The sequence below is a fragment of the Anser anser genome (genome assembly GCF_964211835.1).
Source record: "Anser anser genome assembly, chromosome: 9".
In the NCBI taxonomy this organism is placed as follows: domain Eukaryota; kingdom Metazoa; phylum Chordata; class Aves; order Anseriformes; family Anatidae; genus Anser; species Anser anser.
This window is the reverse complement of record NC_139729.1, coordinates 22,090,737-22,118,139: the sequence shown is the minus strand read 5'-3', so window position 1 is coordinate 22,118,139 and position 27,403 is coordinate 22,090,737. Positions and strand designations below refer to the sequence as shown.

The 27,403-nt window shown below is 37.6% G+C and overlaps 1 protein-coding gene across 13 annotated transcripts in view; it reads right to left on the bottom strand.

Moving 5' to 3' along the window:
* LOC310904394 (uncharacterized protein) overlaps positions 1 to 27,403 on the bottom strand; it is a 113,683-nt gene that overhangs the window by 16,930 nt on the left and 69,350 nt on the right. Inside the window, exon 9 of one of the 13 annotated variants that reach the window (XR_014588282.1) lies at positions 6,198 to 8,662. The exons of the other annotated variants lie outside the window; for them this stretch is intronic. The gene's annotated coding sequence lies outside the window, so the exon portion shown is untranslated. Of the gene's footprint in view, positions 1 to 6,197; positions 8,663 to 27,403 lie in introns of those variants that run through there. 13 annotated transcript variants of the gene reach the window in all.

Genomic DNA, 27,403 nt, shown 5'->3' with positions numbered 1-27,403 from the left:
GCACAGTGAAACTTACAGGCTCACTCATTGCACGCTCACCAGAGGTTCGGCAAATTCCCCCAAACAGAACCATTTCCAGCCCCTCACTGTTGAGTTTCACTCTCCGTGTGTACTTTTCCAGTGTTCCCAGTTAAGCAGTTACAGCCTCAAATCCATCACCATAATTATCAGCTAGGTCATCTGCTCAAAGTTCTTTTTATTTTTATTTTTATAAAAAGTTCGCTTAGCAAAAGGGGTTTAAAATGTGCAGAAGTCCACAAAAAAAAAGCCATCCTACAGCTCTGATTGAAACTTACTTTGAATCTTCATCTTATTTTCAATTTACAACTTAATAAACATGAAACATCAAAGCCCATAAACCTAAGGCATATAAAAAAGTGCTGTCAAGCTGTGACAAAGTCAGTGTTCACCAAAGATACATCTTCTCCCACTGAGAGATCCTAAATTTGAGGCTGAACTAAGAATGACAGAACAGGCAGCACTGAAAGTCAAGTTCACAATTGGTGAAATTTCTCTGTTTTCCAATTTTGATGGACAACAAAATGGTTGAAAGCTACAATTCATTTAGGGATGTGAGAAAAATGACAGAAAACAGAAGATACAGATTAAAAACATAAGAACTGTCAACTACTGAACATAAAAGGAGGGGAAAATAAAAGACATTTTATTTTGCAGCACCTTTTTTTATTATGTACTGGAAAAAAAAACCTTTTGCTCAAGTCACACGTACTAACTACCTATCTTAATCTTTCTTAAATAAGCCATGGAAAAAACAGATTCTTAAACTAAGATTAAGTGTAGGCCTCATGACATAGTAATTAAATATGAACAAATGATGAAAACGAAGTCCTGTCGTTCAGTATTCAAGAAGAAAACCTTTCCCCAAAGTATTTTACCCAACAAATCCTAGTTAGAATCATGTAAACAGATGAGCTGTATTGATCTCACTAAGAACAGCCTGAACCTTTTTATTATGTAATGGCTTTTTTCTCCCTAGGAACATATGACTGTAAGGAATATTCAAGTAGCACTTAAGCAAAATAAAATTACTCTGTTCAATACACAAATTATTTCAAAAACCTACCTGTGTCTGTAATCAAGCCATAGGCTGTTTGCTGATTGCTAATTGTTACCACCATTTTCTTTTTTTTCACCTAGGAAGAAGAAACACCCCTGCAAGTAACTTGTAAGCACCGCAGCAGTGATCTGAATGTATCAGGGTAATGCGGCCGTCAGAAATCACTCAGATCAATGGTGAGAGTACAGTCAGGCTCTTTGTGTGTACTTAGCAAATATAATTATTTTAAACCTCAGCGTGCTTCCATGTTTCCTTGTTATTGCTGCTAATGTGGAAACAGCAAATGAAACCCTCGCTGGGCGGGGACCCAGGCTACAGACTGAGGGCAATATGTTAACCTACGAGTAAAGCGCTTTCCACCAGGAGCATCCCGTAGGACTCGGTATGATGCATGAATTGTAAGAGCAACTGTGGCCGCAGCTGGATTCCACCTGTTTGCCTGCTCTGACAGATGTTCAGGGCCCTTGAACCCCCGCGCTAACTACCAGCTGCACCTTAGTGAGGGAACGGACCTCATTACCACACAAGTGCTTTCCTGATAATATTGCCAAGCTGCAGGAACTGCCTGACCTGTCAGCCTGCTTGTCGGACTAATCTACCCCAGAGAACCACCTTGACATCTAGACCACTTCCCCTGAAGGTCTCACGTCAGCACAAATGCACATCTACTTGTCTCAAGCAGAAATTTCCTTTGCAGAGCCTGCCGCTCCCTGACTGAAGAGCAGGAAAACACATTTGCTCGCGCCAGCTATAGTTTGATGCACATTTACCCACTAACAGTGCTAGATTACACAGTGCGTGCTCATCAGGGCTTATTCCTTCCTCCATGGAGCAGTCCCATTATCACAATCATGCAATGAATTGGATCAGGCAGCAATTCTAGCTGAAAAATGACCAGAGAACTATGTTTGCAGCACACAAAATTTAAACAAGGTCCTCTTCCCACCCTATTGAACAGCTGTGCAGAGGGGACAGCATGGTCAAAGAAAAGCTGAGAAGCCAAGGGTATAGCAACTCAGTGATTAAGTACGGCCTCAGCTACAGTAGCTCTCCAAATATTTCTTGTATAGCCTACTGCCAGTAATTAGCTCTCCCCATAAAAGACAGAAAACTGCCACCAGCATTGGCCTTGTCTGCAAGAGAGCATCTTTTCTACAATATACAATAGTATCCTGGACAATTTACTTGCAATTTTAAAATAGAAACAATAAAAAAGTCAGACTTCATATTAATATTTGACAGCTAGTCTGAACAGGGAAAGATTTTCTTTTTAATAAATGTCATTTTTGTAATATTACCCTGGAAAATTAGCAAAAAAAAAAAAAAAAAGTATGTATTTAATACAACGATCACTATTAATTGCTTTCTCTCTAATATCAATCTTTCCTATATATCTGATTATCTCCTTTTCAGTAATTAAAGAAAATTACCTTGTCAATTATATTGCTTTTCCTGAGCTGAAATAATAGAAATTAAAAGGCAAATTCAGGAGAATCCCATTCCAAATATGCACTGGATACTGGCTTAAAACAAGCACTCCTAGACTAAGACCATTAAAAAACATTCTCTAGATAATGCTAGGTGGTAATCCAGACAATTCTGACTATTTGAAATTTGAAATCCCTCATGCTTTTCTGCATATTCCTGCTCGCATCATTTGTGCTTCTCTAAGCCTAGTTCCCATTTTCTTCTTCTATTCTTTTCTTTGTAACATACATTAGTTTATTTTTAGCTTCAATAAAGAAGTATCTCAACATCATATTTTCATAATTTCTCTCTTCCCAGCTGCTGTATTGCAGGGGAGGTCATATTAGAAACTCATGCATAATAGTTTAGTCTCCCTGCAACCTCGAACAACTGTTCCATGGATGTAATATTTTGCCTAGTAAATTATAATGTGATTTTCTTGTTAAATATATTTCTTCCTTGAGATAATTGTCAGAAATGTAAGATGGTCATCAAGCTCTCCCTTATATTTAAGGAGTTTCTAGGCAGACTCACAGATTATTTTGTTGTTGCTGCAGTTATTGTCTTTGCAGTAAAGATGGAACCATCTGTTCCTTTGAAGATGTGCCAAATCAGTTGAAAATAATTCATTCAGGTAGTCAGTGAACCACAAAAGCTGATGGTTTAAAGATTCTGGGAGGTTTCAACAGTGAACACCAAAAGCACTTTGCCCTGTTTGGATTAGATTTTGTTTAAGCAGTGGACTCTGAGGAGGTCAGAAATGTGATAGCTGGGTAAGAATGACCGTCTCTTTCTAACTCTCTCATTCCCATATAAACCTACTCTAACGAGAGTCAACAGCTACATATCGTGTGAACACGACTAGCTCACGCAATTCAAGGATAATTATAATTGATGGCAATTACTTTGATATAGTCCCGCATGTCAGAAATATACTGAATGGCCAAGTCTTGGCTGTTTCGGTTGTGTTATATCCCCATTTGCACTCTTTTGGCAAGGATCTGCATTGATGGCCATATCTAATAGGGGTATCGATAGTAAATGTCTCACTGATGGGGAGCAGCTGGGCAGAGCAAGTGTAGGGCACCAAAAGCACCAAAAGAACGTCTAGTAGAGATGTGACTAGAGCACTGATGTGAATCTAGAACTACCTGGTGAGTTTAGACAAGACGATGACTGGTTTGTCACAAACCAGTGTTCAGAACACAGACCATTAGCACATGAACATAAAAAAGTTCCGAGGGCCACCAGAGCCCTTAACCACCACTATTGGCAATGGTTTTCTGAATAAACAACTGTAAATTAATAATAGTAGGTATCTGAGACAGGAGAAATTCTAGGGCTTTTTCTGCTCTGGGTTTTATTACGACAAAGAAAAGTCTGCATGAATTTATAACTGAGTGGGTTAATTAAATATTACCCCTGGGTATGTGAACATTGAAGAGTGTGTCTCTGTTCTGCAAGGAACACATAAACCTTCCCAGCCTGATGCATTTACTTTATTATTTACTAACAAAGTTTATTTATTGCAAGAATTATTTATTATAAGCATTGTGAAAAAATAATGGCTGAATAAGGTTTATTCACTCGCTTTTTATAGTGATCAGGATGGCACTTTTTAAGTAACAAAAAAAATAAGTATTTGTAGCGTTCTTTTTTCTGTAATTGATTGGAAACAACTGAACACAAACATGACTGATATTGAGCAGTGTTTAAAAGCAAGGATGAGAAAAGAAATAATGTTGCATTAAACCACTGCATTACACCTTCCAAGGCTGTGACAACTGAGCATTCATTACTATGTTGTTAAATAGCTATTCTATCAATAGTGCTAGCATTACAATGCAGTAGCTTAATTAAATGAAGTTTCTTTCATCTTTTATTTATTAGATTTTCATGCCACACTAATAAAAAAAAGATTTGCATCTCCAATAAAGTACCCCAATTGCCATATTTCTTTCATATATTAGTAATCTGTTAGTTAATATGCATTTGCATTTTCTATATTTTCTTCCTGATGGATTAATATGTCACTGCAAAACATAAAAACAGAGAGCAAATCAAAATATTTACAGCATACTATAATTTCCTTTGCAGCTTAATGTCATCATTAAGTAACAACTAAGCTTATGAATTAATTTTGCACGTTTGTAGGTCATGTGGACATGTGGTTTACTTAAACTACAATTTTCATAAGAGCTATTATCAGTCACAGCGTTAAAAACCTACACCCCTGAAAAAGATTTCAAATGACTTTGCTATATAACAAAATGAATTTGAAAGTTGCTTTGTCTCATGACTTAGAGACAAATGTCTTCCTCCTGAATAGAGAACAGTTTTAGGTCTGCACCAAAACACCAAATTCTCATTGCAGGCATTGTGATTCATCAGATACCCAAGCTAAAGCCTGCCAGTGGTCAAGAACGTGCAGTTATCTTCTTCCCCTTATCCTCTCTGCACTTTAAACTATTCTATTTTAATTTTTAAAAAATATCTAGATCTCTCTATATATATTTGTATTTTGGCTGGTTATCTTTAAATAGACACATTTGGATTTGTATTGTGTGAAATAATTCCGTCAGATATAGATTAGCAGGAGGAAGGAATCAGAAGGGCAAGATGAATTCAGCTGATCTCCCTGCCCTGCAGCAAGCCCTGGGGAGGCAGGGCCACGTGCCACATGCTCCCTGCAGAGAACTGATTTATCAATGCTTTCCTGGGGCTTTTCCTTTTCCGGTATGGGGCCAGCATGTCTCCCACCTTGAGCTGGCCTATGTGCTCTTCCTATACCAGGAGACCGTCTGTTCATCCAAGATACCAATCACTCAACATGGATGCAAAGGAAAAAAAGATTCGTGTTGTTTTTCACATTGATCTTGAGACAAATTAAGATGCCCAGCTGCTAATAGCAAGGATACTGTACACACAGTGCAGTATCTTGTGGTTTTAAAATAAAGAAAGCTATTTAAGCTTGGCTACGGCACAAGTTTAGCACAATCTGAACAGAGACTTGTACCAATGTAGAATTTGGCACTATCCTAGGACTAGAGACTTAAGAAAACACTTGTTGGCAGTAAAATTCTGTTTGGAAGGAGAAACAGCTTCTAAAGGTACTTGTGACAGGAAACTATTTATGAAAAAATATATAATTTCCTGCTTGAGAGCAAGTGAGTAAATTAAAAATGAGTAATGTATAGGTTGTAAATCAGCCTGCCCACAAGCATGGAGTTTGCCTCTGGCCTAAATTTAGGGGAAAAAAATGGGTGAGCATTACCATCACCTAGGTAACGATCCCTGGATAACCCTAAGACATATTTAAAGGTGTTTATGTATCCAACCCTCATTGAACTTTATTCAGATAACTGTTTTGATGACATACAGCTCATCTGTGAACAGTTTGGGCCTTCTGCAATGTCACTATGACTGAGGGCTACAGTGCTTTAACGAAAACTTCTTTAAGTCATTACCAGCCTCTTAATAGCAGATGGATTCAGTACTGATCTGCATCAAATTCCAGTTAACTAAGATTGTCACTAAAATAATTTTCCGGCTGGATGTAGCACACAATTGGCTAGCATCAGAAGGTTAACAAGCATTTAATTTCAGTTCAAATACGCCGTACAGTAAATGCCTTAATCAGGCAGCGCTCATTAGTAAAAAAATCAACAGCCATCCATTTTAAGCTGTAGCATTGACCCTGCATTCCAGCATTCTGGAACTGAGTACTGAATACCTGTATGTACATGAATGGACATCTCTATTCATACTAACTCAGTGAGAATGCACATTTGCAAATCATGGGAGATTTAAAACTGAATAGATAATTATGCCACAGGGAAAAATTTAAGCTCATCCTGTAATTTGTAACAGTTGCACTTACACAAAACTCAGGCAGCTCTGGAGTAGCAATGACACCAATCGTCATTGATAAAATAATTTAGTTTTAACAGTGCAAGCAAATACTTAAGCAAAAATCTGATCAGGCTTTCTCAGAGGATAGATTCCCTTCAGACGCCTTGGGAGGCCTTAAAAAGTCATTGAAAATCCGTGCCCTTGGAGAAGAGGATCATAAGAAAAACTTTTCAGCAAATGAGAATGGCTACAGGAAAAGGTGCAGCCAGACTCCGTGAGATATTACGCAGCAATATGAGAAGCAGAACCATGGGACAGACCCCACACGGATTTAAGAGGATGTTGCACGGCCATATGCTAAGCAAATGCTCAGAAAAGACATTCATCCACCCCCAGCACAGAAGGGAGCGAGTTAGCGAAGCAGCTTCTCCCACATATGCGAGGAGGCAAGGAGGCACGTAGGGCAGGAACAATGCTGGGCTTTCCAAGGAACGCTGAGGTTGATTAAGCCTTGTTGGAAACGTAGAGCTAAAACAGAAGGAGAAAATAATCTTGTGCTCTAGTTTCTTACTATTTTCTCTGTTTGCCAGAAGCTGAATCAGAATAAATAGCAAGCTTTGTTTTTTCTTTTTACTTCTAGAACAAACCACTGGCTGCCAAAACACACACTGCTCTTTAACCTTAATGATGTTACTGTCCTACATTCTACAATACTTCCCAAACCCTCCTTTTACTACCTGCTTTGATCCAACATCTACATATGACTGTTGCAATTTAAAAAATATTATTTAATTACTGTCGTCCATTTGTATGCACAGTAACTCCCATTTGTATGCACACAATTCACTCAGCCTGTGGTCTATAGCTGGCAAATAACACCACTTAACAGCTGTTAAATAGGGTAATCACCTGTTGTTATCCACAGGTAGCTTTAATTCAAATGCTAATTGCTCTCAGTGCTCTACTTATAAACCTGCCCCAATGTCAGATAGTGTATGTGCTGCACCAGATGGATGTGGGACTCAAATGGGTTGAACTGGCCCTCTGCAGGAAAAAAGCAGAATTATAAAAAACGCTGCTGCTCCAGAGTGCCATGAAAAAAAGATGGCACAGGAATTAAACAGTGATGGTCTTTCAGAGAGCAGGAATCGTAGGAAAAAGCAATGAATGAAGAAGATGAAAAGGAATGCAGATGGGACATTAAAACGTTGTGTGAGCTGGTGTTTCAGCCTATTTGTGACCAGAATGAGTTAACATTCACCATTTGTAAAATCAATTTGAGAAAAATTCAGAAACAGCTGTTGCAGATGCATAGCAGGGTCAGCCTAAACAGATAGGAAATGAGAAGTAAACTGCTTAAATAGGTCAGACGTTTGTAAAAATCTGACTGGAAAAACAATTGTTCCAGTCTGATACAGGTAAATTCTCATTTTCCAGAGACTTAAGTCTTCACAAAAACATCCTCAAATGTTTCCCTCCTTAGTAGAGATGCTTCAAAACCACACTGTACTACTTACTCCTCACAGCAAGGGGCTTCCAATTATTTTTTTCTAATTTATCTCCAGTTTACCCAAACTCTCTGAAGGCACAGCTTCATGTTGTGCTTAATTTCATCAAACTGTGTGTTGCTGCTAAAAGTGATGGTTTAATTCCGTCTCCTTTCCCCTCCTAGCTCCATTGACATGTCCCTCACCCTTTCCTCATATTAAATTTAGTCATTTGCTGCATTGCTGGAATATGACTCACTGATCCGATGGGAAACTAATTTATTTGGAGGAGAGATATATGGGTGACAGACTGGATTAAGCCTGGCGTGGAACGGTGCCCTGAATTGTCCTGTGTTTCTTGCCGCTATACAGAGAAGTTCCTGGCTGCACAGCTGTAGGCTTTATTTTAGATCCCACGACTGTAAAAGGGCCATTCATTCAGTAATTCTGTCGGATTTTCACACTATACTGGAATGACTTCCCTGTGGCGCCCACTGAAGGCCCGCTTTTTTGTAGGCAAATGAGGCCATCCATCAGTTGTTCAACAGCAGAATCTCTTTGCTCAGTTTCTACCCTTTGATCTGTTCAGTTAAAATAATTCCATTAGGTGCCAAATCTCCAATCCAAACAGCCCTCATCTCTGGAGGGTACATGCCTTGCCACTGAAGCGGAGTGTTAACCTCTGGAAGTGATTGTTAGCGCAGGGCTACATTTTCGTATCCCCAACGTGTTTTCCAATTAAATAGGAGATAAACATCATCACAGGTGAAATCTGGCTCTGAAAAAGGGATCATAACATGTAAAAATCAGGTGCTAGAGAGATTTCTATGAAACTTTTTTTTTTCCTGAGCTCATTACAAAGTGTAGAGCCCTGGTCCTGGAGAAAGGAGCTGTTCAGAATTTCCAAACACAAATCTTAAATAAGAAAATAGATAGTGCCCCAGTTCTCTGATTTTTTGCACTCGTGCTGAGGTGAGGGAGGGATGAAAATCATGACCTATTAAACCCAGTTAGTTCACTTTGTGTCTTGGTGTCCTGATTTAGTGCCACAACTGACCTGAACATTCAGTAACAATCACCACTTCTCTGTGAATATTCATTTTAGAATAGTCAATTATTTCAGTCATCAAAAGGAAAGAACTGCTTGTTTGTTTGATAGCTATGACTCAACATACATTTTATTTTGATGACTGTTTTTTTATTTTATTTTTTTTTAATATATTTTCCTTACAGGAAGGGAAGAAAAAGAACTAAATGTTTCATCCTCATTGCCAATGCTAACGTATGGAGTATTCACTCCTAGATTTTTCATGAAGTGAGTCATGACAATGCACATCTTCAAAAATGTAGGAATGAACAAACCATCCTTGTCTTAAATTAAACTCCATAAGGAAAATTATAGCAGCTGAGATGATAGAAAAAAATTGCATATACTTACAGTAAGTGCAGATGAGATCCTCACCCACATCTCACTGGACAAGGAAGCTTAAGTTTGCAAAGGCAGAACATGAGCTCAGTTGAAAGTTCTTACTTACAGGTGGAAGAAAAAAAGTACTACCCACAACATGAACAGAGATAGAAATGAAAAAATTCCTCTCCAAAGCAGAGTTTATGAGGTGAACTGCAGACAGCCTGCAACTGCTATGGTAGCTTTGCATATTAAATGATATACAGCAACTTCTCAAAGAAGGTTTCTGTTTATTGATGTACATAAACTATTGACCATATCCTTAGCCAATACACTGGCTCTTCTGACATGCTCTTCTGCAGTTTTGTCTGAGATTCCCAAGGTGTTTCCTATAAAAGACTGACCCTGATGTCTTCACCAAGGAACATTAAAATCAGGGGTAAACCAGAAAGCTGGTAAGGCTCTGGACAATCAGGAACTGAATAATAATGTTTCTGCAAAGAGCAGAGAAAGGAAAAGGTAGAGACTGAGCTTCTCTGGGGAAGGGACTGGGGAGAAGAATGGTCTTCGTGTTCTTTTGTGACTGCGCTATATCATGCCTAAACTTACATGCCATAAAAATCACTTCTTTACAATTCAAAAATTGCCAGGTGAGATATGCTTTGATCAGATAAGGATGCCTTGTGACAGTAAAACTGATCTGGAACTACTCTGAGAAGTTGGATCTAGTCCAAAATTGTCTGGTTAAATTATGTTGGCTTTTGCCTTCCTAACATCTTAGATGTGTTAAATGGTTAACACTGGGAAGTGAAAGATGAAGGAAAGAAAAAAAAAAGAAGAAGAAGAAGAAGAAGAAGTGAAAACACGGACTTTTTCAAGAGGGGAAACAAAAATATTTAACTCACTGTCTGGATTGTTTCCTCATTCTGTTATTGCACATTCAAAATATCTGTGGTTACCATGTAATCCCAATCTGCATGAAAACTACAGTATGTCTGATTCTCTTTCAGATTGTGAATAGCAAAATAAAGATGCAAATTATAGTCATAAAGTTGTGAATTAAATGTATGAATGTATGAATTAATTTATGTAAAAACATTTTAAATATAAAAATAAACATGAATGTTTACTCAGTCTTGCATGACAAAACACATCAAAAAAGCTGAGTAGATATTTGAACACAACACTTTTCTAATATAAGTTAAAACCAATCCACATTAACATTTCCTTTTGATCAGAAACTGAAAACCTATCAGTCAAATTCTTTCTTTCATTTAATACTGTATTTGGCTGTATTACCAAAAGGAAACCAAACATCTTGAAGATTATTTTTTTCTCACTTTTCAAGAAAAAAACACATAACTTAAGAATTAAACTAATTTTTCTTCCATCCCAAAGATCACAAGTCAAGGTATTATTAAGTACATTCCATCCTGAAACCATGGAGCAGCACAATTTAGTCTTCCATCACTAATACTAAAAGATTAAAGACAGCTTGAAGTGAGGATATGCAGAGATGGGAAAACTGAAACCTCTGGGACTGAGCCACAACTTTTAGTCAATTCCTGAAGTCATAACTCATTTTATTATGAGTCACACTAGGCTACTTCTGTCATTTGTATTACCGTACAAATTAGGAGCCTTACTCATACCCTTCTTTTTCGCCTACAGATTAAGTTCAATGACTACTTTTGCTTACCCTAACTACATGCATTCAGTATAATTCATTCAGGACATAAGCTCATCTGGAGAACCCAATCTCTTTGAAAGTCGACTGATGGTAATTTTAATTCCAAAAAGCAGTAAGCTGTGTCATACACAGTGTGACACAACTATTAAGCAACTGAGATCATTTTTGGGTGCTATAAATCAGGCCCATATTTTGTTTCCCTAGAGGCATATAAGGAAGAACACGTCAACTTTAGAAAAAGCTGAGAGAAATGAGAGGCAAGAAAATGGGAGTTTCAAAGCAGGCTTCTCTCAGGATCCTCTTTTTCATGCTACCAGTGTTGGAATGAAAAATTTATGCCCACCAAGTTCGGTCTGGGCCTGGAAAAAGAACAAAATAACAACAACAACAACAAACACTGTGAAATGCAGAGCATGAAGCCACCTTTAAACAGGAAACAGGACCTCCACAGGACCTGGTTCTCTGTGTGGGAATGAGGTTATTGGCACAGGTGTCATGGTCAAGTGATTAGATCTTCTCTATTTACCTACACATTTGCACAGTGCCCATATGAAGTTGAAAGATAATTAAATACATGAATAGGGAGATATAATTTGAACTCTGTACTGATATTCCCTGACATAAGCCTATTGAGGATGATGAAAGCTGTTTCAGGAGGCAAGAAAATTTTGCTTGTTATTCAACATCTATAACACGCAAGTGCTAAATACATTCATTGTGGGGTGCTGCCTACTTTATGAGATCTCTTCCTACAAGAATCTCTATCCTATCAGCTCTGGATTAGCAGAGCAAGCCCACCCTATTATTTTTAATTTCAAACATTAAACCTATACCGCAAAATGAAATAGGGCTTCTTCTTTCGTTGTCATTTAGTTTGGGAGAAATGGGCTGAAAAGTAGGAAGATTCAAACACAGAACTTCATGATTTTTGTAGATGCTACTGACCTCAAAAACTCTTCTGAAGAAAACGGCAAAGCTCAGAGAAAAATAAATTTTCCTGGTTGCTGTCAAACATAGCAGAGGCAGTGCAGTATGAACAATGCAAATCTTAAAAAACACAGGTAATCATGAAATACCCATGCAATGGAATTACCAAGGCAACAGGCAGTGTTACAGTACTGGTGCCTCTTTTTAAAGTACAGTACATTTCTAAGTGAGGAATCCTAGGTAAATGGACAAATGAGAATAAAGTGAGTGGCTTACAACCAGAAGAAAGAAACACTGACTTGGGAAATGAGCAATGTAATTAAATACACAAGCATATCATTACATGTCAGAAGATTTCATATTTCTGAATAAAAGGCATGTCTTCTGGATTGCAATTTTATCTAATTCTGCTTAATAATCTACTCCTGTCAATGAATATGGAGTAAATACAGCTTTAGAGCCATTTCAGTTAACAGACAGAGGTGAGTTAAGCCATTTGCACTAGTTTTGTTCAAGAAATCTGACAGAAGATGGGTGCAGCAGTTGATAAAGACGAGAGACATGACAGCAGTTTTGAAGAATAAGACAGCACAAAGAGATGAAAAAAGTCAGAGCAGAGATGAAACAAAAAGAGAACAGGACATAAAGAGCAGGAATCGAGAGATGGACATTTAGAAAGGATGTGTGTCTGTTGAGCCATCTCAGCATACAAGGGAGTGGGGAAGAAAGCAGATGATAGTCAAAATTAAGTGGAAAGGTTTTGAAGAGGATTAGATGTCTGGCAGAAAGAATCTAGCTACTTTTCATTCAGCTCAAATACTTCATTAAACTCATTGATCCTCCATTTGAGTATGGACTGCAGATGGAGAGTAGAAAGCTTTCATCACATTTCCAGAGCTGCTCCATCTCCTCTGGTCAGAAATAGCTCAAGGGGGTTTGCTCACAGTCTCCATTTCTGGAATTGTATGGAGCTGTTTATGAGTTGTGAGTTGGAAACATGGTTATTACTGGAAGTATTACAAGGTCTGATCCTAGGCAACACTACACTTGACAATTAATTTACCTTATACTGGGCACAACTTGTTCTCAAATTTCTTGTGTCCACAGACTTTTATTAAAATGATTTTAGTATGCTCTTTGTTTACTAAAATGAAATACGCAAACCAGCACAAGAATAGATGCATCGTTCAGCAAGCAAGTATCAGAAGGAGTCTCAAATATCCAATGTCTGATCACTCTTGTTTAATGCTGACATTTTAAAATGAAGCACATTTTAAATTGGGCTGCTGAGCCATGACCTTATCAGTGACCACTTTCACAAAGAGAGATCAATTAACCTATTTATTGCTATTGTCAAAGATCCCCTCTCTACCTTCTTTATGTCCAAACTCTCCTTCTCCTGCCCTACCAAATTCAGTCTGCTTCCTGTAGTTTCACCATAATCTGTTAAAAAAACAATTGATTTGGTACAAACAAGTGTAAGGAGGAGGAAGACCCAAAACTCTATAGATCTACTGCTAATAGGCTAGAAATTGCATTAGAAAGTAACTCATCCCCAGCTTTCTTGTTCATAGCTCTTGCTGTAAACACACTGAGTTGTATTAAATCTTGCATTTTTGTATGGGTTAAACAGGAGTACAGATTCAGCAAACCCCTTGCTGCAGCCAAGCAGCATCAGTGAGCAGTGCAGCCGCCTGCATCCTTGTTCAGGTACCAGGAACGTGTCAGTCACTGCAGCAAGGCTGTTGCAGAGACCAGTTCATTTACAAGTTCAGTGTAAAGCTGTGTGCTGCTTTCTGGGGGCATTTGGAGGTAGGCTGGCTCTAAATACTGTACTGCAGCACAGTGTACAGTCACCATCTGAATCACAATCAGCTGCTAAATTTAGCTGAACTGATTCAGTTATTAAACTTTCGCAGCAGTAGCTGAGAGTTTCCAAAATCAGGAGCTGCTAGTCTAAATACTCTTCAAAATTACACTTTAAAGTAAAACTTTAGAACTGTCACGCACCAAAAAGAGAATTATATTTGGAGGCTGGAGTAAACTGAGGAGAAGAGGATTCCTTTTTCCTTTAAACGACAAACTTAACCTATTATTAATCTTCAAACATGAACAAATACTTCTAGTTCCTGAACCAACCGAGAACTTATTAACTGTCAGAGTATTAACAGACACATCTAATACATTTTACAGACAGCAACTGCTGATAAGTGCCTATAGAATAAAGCATTCAAGGAGACATGATGCGAATCTGGCCATGTCCATCAAACATCCTGGCAAATGAAATTTTAAGAAATCAATCATATTTTAATCTACAAGCACAGAATCTTTGGAGTACAAGACTAAAAATTGGTTCCCTTCCCTCATTCTTGTAGAAAGCCACAGATTTCCACAACATAGCACCAGAGAATCTGCAAGGTTTCTAAGAGACCAGGATGCTTTTTCCTCCTTCCAGGATTACGTAACTTTTCAAATTACAATTTTCCCAGAGTTTTACCTCTTTCAGTTCTTTGCAGCTCCACAGGCTGTGACAGCAAGATGCAAGCCCTGCTTAGTATTGTTTACAATTTATCTTTTCAGGTTAGGTGGTGCTCTCAATAAACACACAAAAAAAAATTCCAACCTGATTGATTTAAATTTAGGGAGATTTGATTAGTAGGGGAAATTCTTTATGGGGTAAGCCTGACAGGTTAGAAAGGATGTTTTCTGTGTTACAAAAGAAAAAAAAATGGTAAAATATTTCAGAAATGTAGAAAAATTCTGTGAATTTTACCTGTAAAAATTATTTTCTTCGGAAGACTCATAATTAAGATGGAATGTTTGCAGAGCCTACTCTTGCCTGCTATTTCTGATGACCTATTAAAAGAAGGCAGTTGATTTAAAGCCAAAGCTTTTGTAAGAGGCACTGGCTCAGGCCTGCCTTCAAAAAAGCAAGAAACTTTCCAGATCCCAAACCAACTGACTAGATAAAGGTGTGAAATCCCTGTGGGCCTGGGCCCCGCAGGCCTTCCCCTCACATCCCCCAGCCCGCTCGCAGCAGAGCAGGGGAAGCCCACGCTGCCCACCCTGCACAATGGGGCCAGCATGCTCCCACACTGCAAGCCCCTCACACCACGTGCATCCTTTTTTATGGAAGGGAACTGCACTTCTAACCTCCCCAGACGTAAAAAATTACTAGGCTGCACTGACCCAGACTTAACACCTCGTGTGAGAGATGTGCATGCCTATTAGGCCTACATCAGCAAACTAAACATTTAATGCTGTCAGCTATCCTGCCTGTGTCATGCTCACCTGTTTTTGTAATATCCCGCTTATTAAATATCTACACTAATCCACGCAAAGGTCATCTTCTAAAAGAAAATAATCACTGTTAAAGTTTTCAGTAGCATATACTTAAGGAATTAAACAGCTAGAAGATCTTTATAGCAAAAAGTACCTGAAGAGCTTAACACTCTATTTCTCTACAACCTGTATACTCTGTTTCTTACATCTTAAGATATCTCAATAGATAGCTCAAGTGTTTCCCCACTCATCTACAAAATATCTAGTTGTAATACGTTAATTATGAGAGCTTCTTATAAATTCTGGCATGAATTTAAATTCTGCTGCTTGATACTCCAGTTAACACTGCTCTCAAAGTGAAATGCATGGTATTTCCTGATTCATCGATAACAAAACTAACTTTCCTTCAGTTGTATTTCTTTCTATTCATCAAGAAAATTCTGAATCTATTGAAGTTAAAATACTGATGGAAATTAAATTATCCTATGAATAAAATCCATATTGCTTTTCTCTACGGAAGAGTAAGTTGCATATTTAACATTAATTACCTGTTAAAGAAATAAGAGATAAATAAAGAGAAGTATGCAAGTCAAAAATGAGATCTTTTCCCTAGTCGTAGGAACTTGATTAAACAGGTCAAGAAATCCTGAAAAATAATTGTTACTTCTCTACTTGCAATGATATCCACTTTTAAACAGGAATTTTCTGCCTGGATTCCCTTCAGTTACAAAAAATTAATTACAAATTATCTTTTAATTCTTAATTGTTTAAATTGTCCAGAACGAAAACACAGAATGAGAATGCTGTTAGTCATTTTAAAGTCAAATCGATGATCTATGGGTATTCCTGTAGTTTTGTTACAGAAAAATAATTCTCGTAAACTTTCACTGACATTAAGCACAAACTATTTGGTTAGAAGTCAAAGGAAAAATATGACCCCCATACAAATACTGTCATAAGAATATGATACATTTGCGTCTGGTTTCATTAAGCTCTTTGCCAGAGAAATAAGTTATCAGGGAATTATAATAATTTATATCCTTCCCTTTACAAAACAATTTATTCATACATCAAGAGATTAACTTACTATAATAATCTATTTCAATGATTCTTTTTCCTAGGTACAGTCTGGCTTGTGTGTGAAAGACAAATTACACATGCCTCAGTCTTGTTCATTAGAATTTAATCTAAAGGAAATGGCTCAAATGAGTTTCAGTCATTGGATGCTTTCTTGTGGAGTAAAATTCCTGGCATCCAAAAATGTATGCCCTTCACAGTAGGAGACAAAGGAAAGCTCATCCTCAATGTCTACCTGTACACATCTATTTTTATGCCTAAAATTATCACGTTCAGACACTCTCAGCCCTGTGCTAAAATGGAACTGACGGTTGTATCCTGTTGATTTTCAGTCTCCAGCAAAGCATCTTGAAATGCTTTATGTGAAAATCTTCTGTACACATACACACACAAAAAAAAAAGATTAAAAAAGAAAATCTATACAATGTAAATTATACTAAAACAATTTCAGTAAGAAGGTCTGAAACAAAAGCCATTGTTTCAAAATGCTAATTTGAAGTAGATATGTTAGCTTTGAATAAGAGGCTTAATGCCACTGAAATATGTTTCTGACATTCCCAAGTATGATTATTTTAATGTCTTTTTCATATTTAGAAACTTTTCATTTGCTTTCAAAGAAAACTAATTTCAAAATGTCAGCACTTCCTACAGAGAAAGCATTTCTGTTTCTAAAGAAAGCTGAAGTCTTTCAATGTTTTCTGCACTGAAACCTGCAGAATTCTGGCTTATATTTTAGAGACATCCACAGAACCCTGTCACTGTAAGAAGAACAGAACAAAACACATGAACAATGCAACGTATGTGTGTTCAAAGGGAACAGGATGGCATAAAACTGTCTATGCTTCCATGAAATTCCTTCTAAAATGCATTTGACCTTACAGAGCAGGATTTAAGTCCAACCTGCAGAAATGTTCATCATTTTTTTAATCAGCAATGATCCTTAAATTTAAGTCTGAATGTACATAATCTAATTTAATCAGAGACCACTTTTGTTTCTAGCCGTAGCCTTTCTGAACACCAAATGCTAACTGTCCCCATCCTGCAAGAATCCAAATAGCTTGATTTTACCCTTCCGGGGAAACTGGAGGACGAGCAGTAGTACAAAGACCAGGTAATTACTGAACTTAATTGTGTTTTGAGTTTTTTTCTCCTTAAACAGTACAAGACCCACACTCATCTGAGAAATAGTGCTCTGAAATGATCTTCCTACACTAAAAATGATTAGACAGATATTTAGCTGGTACAATTTTAGAAGAATTATGTCAGTTTGCCACCGTAAGGTCCAGTCACTGCCGGGCAAGTAAAATAGTTACTCCTTGATGGATTGCTCTCAGCAGTGCTTAATAAGAAAGCAGTCAGTGATAGCACGAGAAGGTGTTGAAGTAGTTTATGTAATGATAGCAAGAAATGCCATATAATATATGTAAAGGTTATCTGCCATAAGTTACTAAATGCAATGAAAGAAGCACTGAGTGTAGTTATTTGCATACACAGAAATCGCACAGGAATAGAGGAAGCCCGTTATATAAGTTTAGAGTACACATTTTAAGGTCACTAGCTTTTCCTCTTCTGTTAAGTCTCAATGAGAGTTTGTAATTATAAGTCTGGATAAAGTCAACATTTACCATTAGAACTGAATGAAATACCACTGCGTTTTGGACTGGGCTGTCACACAAGTGATGACAAAGCAGGTTTTTTAAAACTATGACTTATCACCTAGAGTTAACTAGACTTAGCACATCAGCACAATGAAGATTTAAAGGCCAGACTACCAAACCCATGCCTGAGGAGTCAAAGACAGCCCCAAAGGTTTCTGATGGCTAATCCTTTGTATTGTTCTCACTCAGATGCCTGGTATCTCTCTCCATCTCTCCACATCTGAACGCAGTTGGGAAATACGAGTCAATGACATACACAGTGAGGATGTGCACTACACACAGCGCAGCCTGCCTGAGCATCATTCCTTTTGTCCCAGCCCTTTGTGCGAAGAGTCAGCTCCCTCAGCTGGCATCAAGAACTCCAGAGAGCAAATCAAATTTCATGCAACTCCATGGTGAGGAGAAGCAGGTCAGGGGGTTAACATCTGCTATAAATACCCGAAGGACTTCTTGGCCTGAAATGCAGGATGTGATTGCTTTATGTTTCTATACTGCGCTGGGCTGTGTCACGCTATGCCTTACTGCATGACATAATGCAGACCAGAATGTCAAATACATAAAAGGAGTAATGCACCTGGATTTCTTACTACAGAAATGTGCTGTAAAAGCCTGCACATATGAGAAATGAGTATTTCAAACCACCACGATCTTAAAGCAAACCAAGTTCCAGTTATTCAGCTCTTCAGTCAGGTCTGGATTATAGGCTAAGACAGTGAATTTATTAAGGGATATATATAGATATGATCTAATGCAACAGACTGCAAAAAAAAAGATCACTGAAAGATCAATTTTTGATTTGGATATTGAGGTCATAGCTTGCTCCTATTCCATTAAAGAATGTTTTCTTTACTGAATTCAGTGGAGCAAGAATAAGACTAACATTTACTGTTAAATGGACACTCAGCTGGCATCCTTTGCAGCACTTTGAACAGTTATTGGAGACTGGCAGATCAGTGGAAGACTCTGACCTCAACTGCAAGCAACAGTCAGCACAGCACATTTGACAGCTTATTCATATGTCTTTCACGTATTTGGTAAATGCGATATAAGAAACCAACTTTAATATTTCCCCTAACTAGAGTTTTATGTGGGGATTTGATCTGGACAGAAGTATAAGAGATGCTCATAAAAAGTAGCTGAAGACTGGTTTAAACTGTTTCCACAAGAATTAAATTGGAAGGACCATATATGTTGCAACAATTCAGTTGGAAGTACAAGAAATAATAGGTAGGACAGATAATCCTGAAGAGAACCTCAGAACAAGAAGAGAACACCTAGCGCAGTGTGAAGACAAAGTACATAACTTCAGAAAACTTCAGGTCAGATTTTGGTCTCACACTGATGTGAATTTATAGTTTTAACAACCCCAGTTGCACATGTTATAGCCTCAGAACCTGTAAATATATAAAGAAAATGTTGAAAAACATGAGGTAGCATTTGTTAAAGATTGCAGACAGTCAGTATCATTCTAAATATGCATTCCTTTTAAAATCCTGTTTTGTTCTGATTTATGGTGCTCAGCCTTTATACAAAACAGGACTGAAAAAGCAGATTCTGTTTCTGTTTTGCAAATGTATTATTTCTTCCCTTTTCTATAGTATATTTGCAAACTCCGTGCTAGGCATTACCAGTGATTTTACCCATAACTCTGAAATGGATTGTGGCTTTCCCATTCCAGTGTGTCTTGCCACTGCTATCCAGCAAAGGGAGAGGAATGAAGTCTGGTATTTACGTAATGTGAACTTGGGTTTCAAAAAGATGTCATAAAAGGGTAAAATCCTCTCAGATGTAAAACGCAATATCTTTTTTGCTGCCTGTAGAGGAGTATGCCAACATTCTTCATCCAACAATTTCTGCATGGTTTAATGAAAAGGGGTGGGGAGTGTAGATGATGGGGAATCACTTACTGTAAAAAATACTTGAAGTCTGTATATCTCAATAACTTGTTACTACCTAGTGCAACGTAGCAAGATTGTTTATTATAGCATCTTCTGAACCTTACTATCTAACCTGTTACAACCAAAATGTATTGTTTAATCTTCTTGATTAAAGATTTGGTCCTTTTACAGCACATTGCTAGTAAAAGAAGATATTCAGTTGAATGATTTCCAGATGATATATTTCTTAGAATATGACTTACATCTCATCAGCTACAGAAGTTCAATAATAATCAAAGACAGCTTTTGTATTTCCAACTGTCAGATGTTCTCATTCACTGCTTCGATTCAAGTAATGGCACAGGTTATAGAGGCATTAATGTGCTGTACTGTAAGAGAAATAGAGATAAAAGGCTTACATCTCCTTTCATACAGTTCTAGCTTGGAAATAATTCCACTGTCTTCAGTAAAAGTATAACTGACAGAAGAATCAGGCCCAAGGTACATATGTGTATGAGATAACGTAAATAATTCTGGACAAATAAGGGTAGGGTTTAAAAATGATTATGGTTATATAGAACTAGTAGAACACTGAAAAAATTGTCACTGCTCAAGGAGAAGTTAAATTGTACCTAAGACTTGCAATAAGCAATGCTAAGAACAGCATATCACCAATGCAGAACATACATTATTTTAGTTATAAATGCATCCTCCTCCAACTAAGGCTTAGCTTTTTGTGATATAATGGGACCGCATCAATAACTGCTTCTTTTCTGTCAGCATGGTGAGGTGTCAAAAAGAGTATATCTAATCAGTGGAAGAGAGTAATGGCTATCAAAAGAGTAACATACACCAACTCTGCCACCCACATAATTTGTGATCTCACACCATCCCCTTACAGTATATTAGCTTCCCTGTCTGGAAAATAAGATAATAGTTCTTCATTTGAAATCAGTTTTAGAGACTTGGATGAAAGCAGAGATGATATAATGAACAAAGTAATACTATTGTCATGCAGAATTAAATTCAGGAACTATTTTGAAAGTGTCTACCAGTTCCAACGAATGTGCCCAGAAGACTGTGAGACGAAAAACCACAAACTGTGACAGCCTTTCAAAATGCAACAGTCTTCCATATAGATATATAAGGATGTATAAACACATAAACTAATTTATACACCACAGCATGAAGGTTTTCCAAGTACAAGTCCAAGAGATGTAAATTATTTGTGAACACACCAATTAGAGGTAGATGTTTTCTAAAGCTAGCCAAATTTATCACATGCTATTGTACTGGGTCGGGCTGGGATGTTAACTTTCCCTGCAGCAGCCCATACAGTGCTGTGCTCTGCACTTGTAGCTAAAACAGCAGTGGTATCACACCAGTGTTGTGTCTGCTGCTGAGCAGTGTTGGCACAGCATCAGGACTCCCTCTAACCCTCCTAGGGGGTGGGCAAAAATGTGAGAAAAGAAACATCACCAGGGCAGCTGACCTAAACCAACCAAAGGGATATTCCATACCAAATGATGTCACACTCAGCAATAAAAGGTGGAAAAAGGAAGAAGAAGGGAGGGGCGGCCTCTCATTGTGAAAACGTCTGTCCTCCTCCCGAACACTGGCTACGTGTGTTGAGGCCCTGCTTCAAGGACGTGGTCAAGCATCGTTCATTTGTGGGAAGCAGAGAGTAATTTCTTTCCTCTGCACTTCCACATAGCCTTTACTTGTTTTGTTTAGTTTTCCCTTTCCCCCTCCCTTTTCCCCTTTCCCTTTTTTTTCCCCTTTAGTTAAATTGTTAATTGTTTAGTTAAATTGTTTAGTTAAATTGTTTAATTAATAATAATCTTTCCTTAATAATTTCTTTTTTTCCTTTAATTAAATCATCCTTATCTCAACCCGTGAGTTGTTCTTTCCTTTACTTCTTCCCCTCCTCATCTAAGGAGGGGGAGTGAGAGAGCGGTTGTGGTGTTCACCTGCCTAGCACGGTAAAACCACCACAGCTATGTCACCAGATCATTTTATATGTGACACAGAAAAACTATTTCACAAATATTCTAGACAGTTTTTTAATTGTATGAGGTTCAAATGAATTTTAAATATAGTCTAAGTTCTCTCTTTGGAGCCAATAACATTAACTAAAATTAAGATTCTCCATCCTGAAGGAGCAGAAAGACAGACTTGCAGGAAAATAAATATCTGTCAAACTTATCATTTAATTCTACTAGGAGTTCATTGTATTACTGTTGTTATAATAAGATATCAAGAGATGGAACTTAAAAATTGGACAAAGATAAACAGATTATGTACAATCACATTAGAATCAGCAACTGAAAAGTTTGGTTGACTTTCTAAAGGGAGGCTTTCCAAGCCAGCTTTTCTCTCTTTAATACTGTCATCCTGCTTATTTTCATCAGATCCTTATTTTCATCCACTTTTATAGAAACAGGTCTTAATTTCTATTGTCAGAGTTCCACAGAAAAAAAATGGGCCACTTTCTGTAATTTACCAAATAGAGGAAGACTTTACTGTTACTGCTGAGACCCTTGGAAGATTACATTGAAAAACATTCCATCGTAATTTTTAACATAAAAGCTTCTTTGGAGCACAGTAAGTAAATATTTAGGCAGCTTAGTAGATGAGAGTTAAGTTTAATTTCTTCACATTTCACAAGCATTGGAACGGGCTGCCCAGGGAGGTGGTGGAGTCACCATCCCTGGAGGTCTTTAAAAGACGTTTAGATGTAGAGCTTAGCGATATGGTTTAGTGGAGTACTTAGTGTTAGGTCGGAGGTTGGACTCGATGATCTTGAGGTCTCTTCCAACCTAGAAATCTGTGATACTGTGATACATTTCCTAAAATGACTCCATTGCAATATGAATTTTAGTTCAAACCTGACTTGCAGAATCTACAAATGCTTTATGTTAATTTGCTTATAAAGATAGAGGGTTTTTCCCATTTGAGTAAATCACAGTAAATCATCTTATACATACGCTATTCTTGTCTTAGAGCAGTGTCATGACCTCCCACATTTTCAAAGGGAAGAAAGTCAATTCATTAAAGATCTCTGAAAAACTAAGCTTTTGCTTTATGAAAAGGTCTCTCAAGTTTGATGCAGTATTTTAATAAAAGCTTAGCATTGCAACAACTGAGGGAGAAAGTCATCAAGCCCTGACCATGGCTATATGCAGAACTTGTTTTGCATAATAAAAATAAAATAAAGTGTTTCACTATTTGATTCAATTACGCTGTTGTAAAGAGCTGTGGCTTAAGTTTGAAACGAAAACCTTCTCAGTCCGATTCACACACTATTTGCCACTCAGTTCTCGTGTATTTTCAAACAACACTCACTGCAAGTACTCAACACTGAGGTGACTATCTTGGGATATCTCCCACAAAATTTCGAGCAATAAAGAGCATCTATCTAATTTACTGTTGTGTAACCAAAAGAAATATGAAGTTAAAACTGCTATAGAACATTGCCATGGGGATACTGTAAGTTAATCTAGCATTGCTTTCAACACTTTAACCTGTTACAAAACTTAAATACAGGAAATACAGGAAAGAGAAGTAATGAAGATAAATATTGGTCAACAAATCATCAGAGAATATTCTTCTCTGAGGAAAGATCAAAGGAAAAGTAACAGCACTTGAAGATAATGAAAAAGTTGCAGGGATGACTTAGGAGAAAATACAGACCTTTCTTCACAGCTGCATCTGAACAAGACAAAAAAAAACCAAAAAAACAGCAAAATAATTTGAATGACAGTTCAACTGCTACGAGATGCAGCCCTGCAGCTGAAAACAAAGTTTGAATTTTTTGTGATTTTTACTTTTTAGTCACAATGAATTAATGAAACAAGTAACGATCTTAAGCTACACAGGAAACTGAATATACTCAGTAAAATTAGAAGCAAGCTTGAAGCATCCTCTTTGCCTGAGGCAACAGAAATGATGGATGATAGTCTGAGGAATAGTCTTTGCATTCTGGACTACTAAATAAGTAATCTCATTAATCTTCTTGCAGCTTTTACCTCTAACTTATGTTTTAGCTACATAAACCCAGAGAATTTTGGATGTTTTGACGTGAATCTTTGATACTGCATAACACCAGCTGGATGCAATGGGAGTAAGACTAATACAAAGGGACTGTGCAACGTTAGGTCTAGTATTTCAACAAGCAGTTCTAGTGCTTTTTAAAAGGGGGAAAAATAAAATATTTAATTCAGACAAAACCAAAACAATAGAAAATATTTTTGAGCTGGAATATTTCCTGTTCTGTGCTGCGCTTTATAATTAAATTCTAAAGACAGAGAAATGAGAGAAAGCATTAGGTATGGCAGGATAAAGCAGGAAGCAGGTCATTGCAAGTGATGGAGTTCAGCTCTTTACCACATTCTTTGGGACTGACACTGGGCAGGCTAAGATAACTAATACATCTATTGAGCACTTTTATGCTGAAATTTAATACTTCCAGAAATTAAGGGAGATTAATCTCAAAGACCATCAACAGGAAAAGATTAGGCTGAACCAGCAGCCAAAATTGTCATCAGCCCCAGTCCACTCCTAATCCTGAAAGCCAACTACAGTTTTCCTGCATAAATGAGCTCACATGCTACAGATCTTCACGATAACTGATACTCTAAAGCACATAGCAAATTTGACAGACACAAGACACTTTATCAGACAAGTTCAGGCCAAGATGTCAAATGGTTCCATTTAATTAGGAAGGAGGGAAAAGCCAATGACACCTTGAAGTACGGTAGAAGCCTCACTGTGCAGATATATTATTGAGAAAGTTTTTGGAGGCTGCAGCGATGGGTTGCACAGAAGCCCAGAGATTTTTACATTCAAGTCCCAAATGCCTACCTATACAGTAATCATAGCAGATGGATAATGTGCTGTGTTTGGTTTTTTTAATAAACATGTCAAACATTAAACATCCCGTTCACAGATGTACAATAACAAAATGTCTTCGCTGTGATTTGAAGTTATGTTGCCTCAAAAACCCTACAGTTTTTACTACAAAGAAACAATCCAACTGCTGCACACACCTTAGCCATGGTTCACTTAGTACCTTACCTACCTAACTCTGGAAGAACAATTTCAAACCAACTATGCTGGCCAAGACTTTAGCTGTCAAGTATAAGCCATAATATGAGTGATAAGAGCTATGAGACTCTGTTTGAGTAACCTCTGATTGAGGTTAATTTGCCTTAGAGTACATGTTTTGCACATCTTCTGTTTGTGGTCTTTGGAGACCTCACAGAATCTTTAGCAGATCCTTTATGTTTCCAAACTACACTTATCCAGCCTCAAAGACTGTGTTGGAACTCAATGAGCTTCAACTGCATACTTCCCATCGATGCATTTACACACTGCAAGCAGCACTCAGCATGAAAAAACAAGAGCTGATGGCAATACCCTCAACAAATTAAGACTGAGACAAATATTTAATCTTGAGTTAAGCAGAAGATCAAACTTAATTCTTAAAGCATCTTTTTCTCAAAACTCAACATTTCTTCTCATTCTGAGCTAACTCAGACCAGATGCTTCACATATGCAGTGAGGCTATGAGCTAAAGGCCTGGCCACCAAAAGAGCGTAACCCCTTGCAGGCAAAAATGGCTGGTCCTCAGGCACCTGAAGTCCCTGACACATACACAGTCCTCTCAAAACTGAATTACTCATTCTCTTTCCACTTCTTCTTAAAGAAGCTTTCAATTTTCTTCCCCTGTTTACATTAGAAAGCAATACGTGGTTACGTAAAAAAATTCAACCAGCTACTTAAGGCTTCTGCTCCCCTTTTTGCAGCACTGACAGCCAAGAAACAAGCTCCAAAGCCAGCCATTCCCAGCACATTTCATCAAAAGCACAGGTTTCCTTAGCAACATGCCCCAAAATATCGCGGAGTCCTTCACTCCGCGTGTCCTTGGGACAGCAGCTTGCGGGCATGGAAGTGCATGGGCAATCAGACACCTGGGGCCTTTCTACTTAAATGTACCATATGGGTTGGATTTTGGGGGGTATTTTCTAAATGCAGAATAATTGGGTTATTAAATGAATGTGCAATATCTGGTCTAAAGAAATTCAGCATGACATTTCAGGTTTCCAATGTCTTTCTGATGAAAAGGCAATTGTGGCACACAAGTTATGGTCACAGGTCCCAGAAATCTTACTGCATTAAGAAGCATTCAGAAAAGCAAAAGTAATTGAGACCACCTGTGTGACGAGCAAATGCAGTCACAATAAAAATAAAATAAAAATGAGGTCAAAGAAATGTAGGGCCACAGCAGACTCTTTAAAATCGATAGAAAGTGACTCATTGAATTTAACAGGCACTTTTGCCTTGGTGATCTCCATGATAAACTGATATTCCTGCCTTTTATGATGGTTGATACATGCCTGGGTTTGGGGTGAAATGTGCAATATGTATGTATGCACATAATTAAATAGAATTTAATATCTTCTGCTGCCCATACTCCCAGGCAAAGCAACAATACTATATAATTTCAAAACTAAGTCTGACAGGTTGAAGAATAGATATTTATTTGCCCAAGAGGTAGAAATACCTGTTCAGAAACCATTTGAGTCATGACTGAATATCAGAACACAACAAAAATGTGGATATCAATCCACTTGAACACTTCCCTTTCTTTTTTTCTTCAGACAGAGTTGTTGGGGTCAAGTGGTGACCAGTCTTATTTACCGTAATGACTTACAGCTTCTCTGCAAGTGCATATCAACTTTCTGCACTTAAATACATGACTGCTCAATTGAATCAGCTACAATGTCTTGTTTCATAATAATAGAGCATTTTGGAGGACAGCAGAGCACACCAGATTTGGAAAATGCAAAAGTATTGAGAAAAAAAAAAAGGATTTTCCTGCTCCTTCTTATTCCGCAAATCCTTTGGGTCCTCAAACATCACATTTGAAGGGGGGCTGGTGTTGATCTCCTACTGCAGATGAGTATCTGTGAGTAACCTACATCCACCAGTACTGAAAGACCACAGGTAAGAACAGGTCCACCCAAAAATTTCTCCTTACATTAGTAATATACTTTTGCAGCAAAGTGACTCTTATTTCTGATAAGTGATCAAGTCTGCATTTGGTGACAGGATGGCAGAGAGGGGAAGATGAACAAAGTCTCTATAGAAAACATCTCACTGCTTTGAGAGAGCATTTTAAGCAACCTCACATCCACAAAACCATTTCCAAAAGAAAAATAAACAAAAAATGTTGAGAATCCAAAAAGATGGTAAATTGTCAGGACAACACACTCATTAGTTGGGGTAAGACACATTTGAAAATTCAAAAATTTTGTTGATTCTTAGTCCTTTGGTTTAATTTCAACAGGAAAATCATAGTAAGGGCACCTTCATTCTTTACTGTCAGATCAGGGCTCTTCCACAAGCTTGGCTTATTGCTGCCTTTGTAGATGTTGAAGAGCACTTACTATTTTAGAGATAGTATATTCTTTGCTCCAAACTTTAAGAAACAACACCAGATAACTTTATCAGTCCAAAAAGCAGTATATGACAGTGGAAGAAAGCTCTTGTATACAGTTGAGCTAGCTGCCACTCAAGAAGTAAGTCATAAATAATC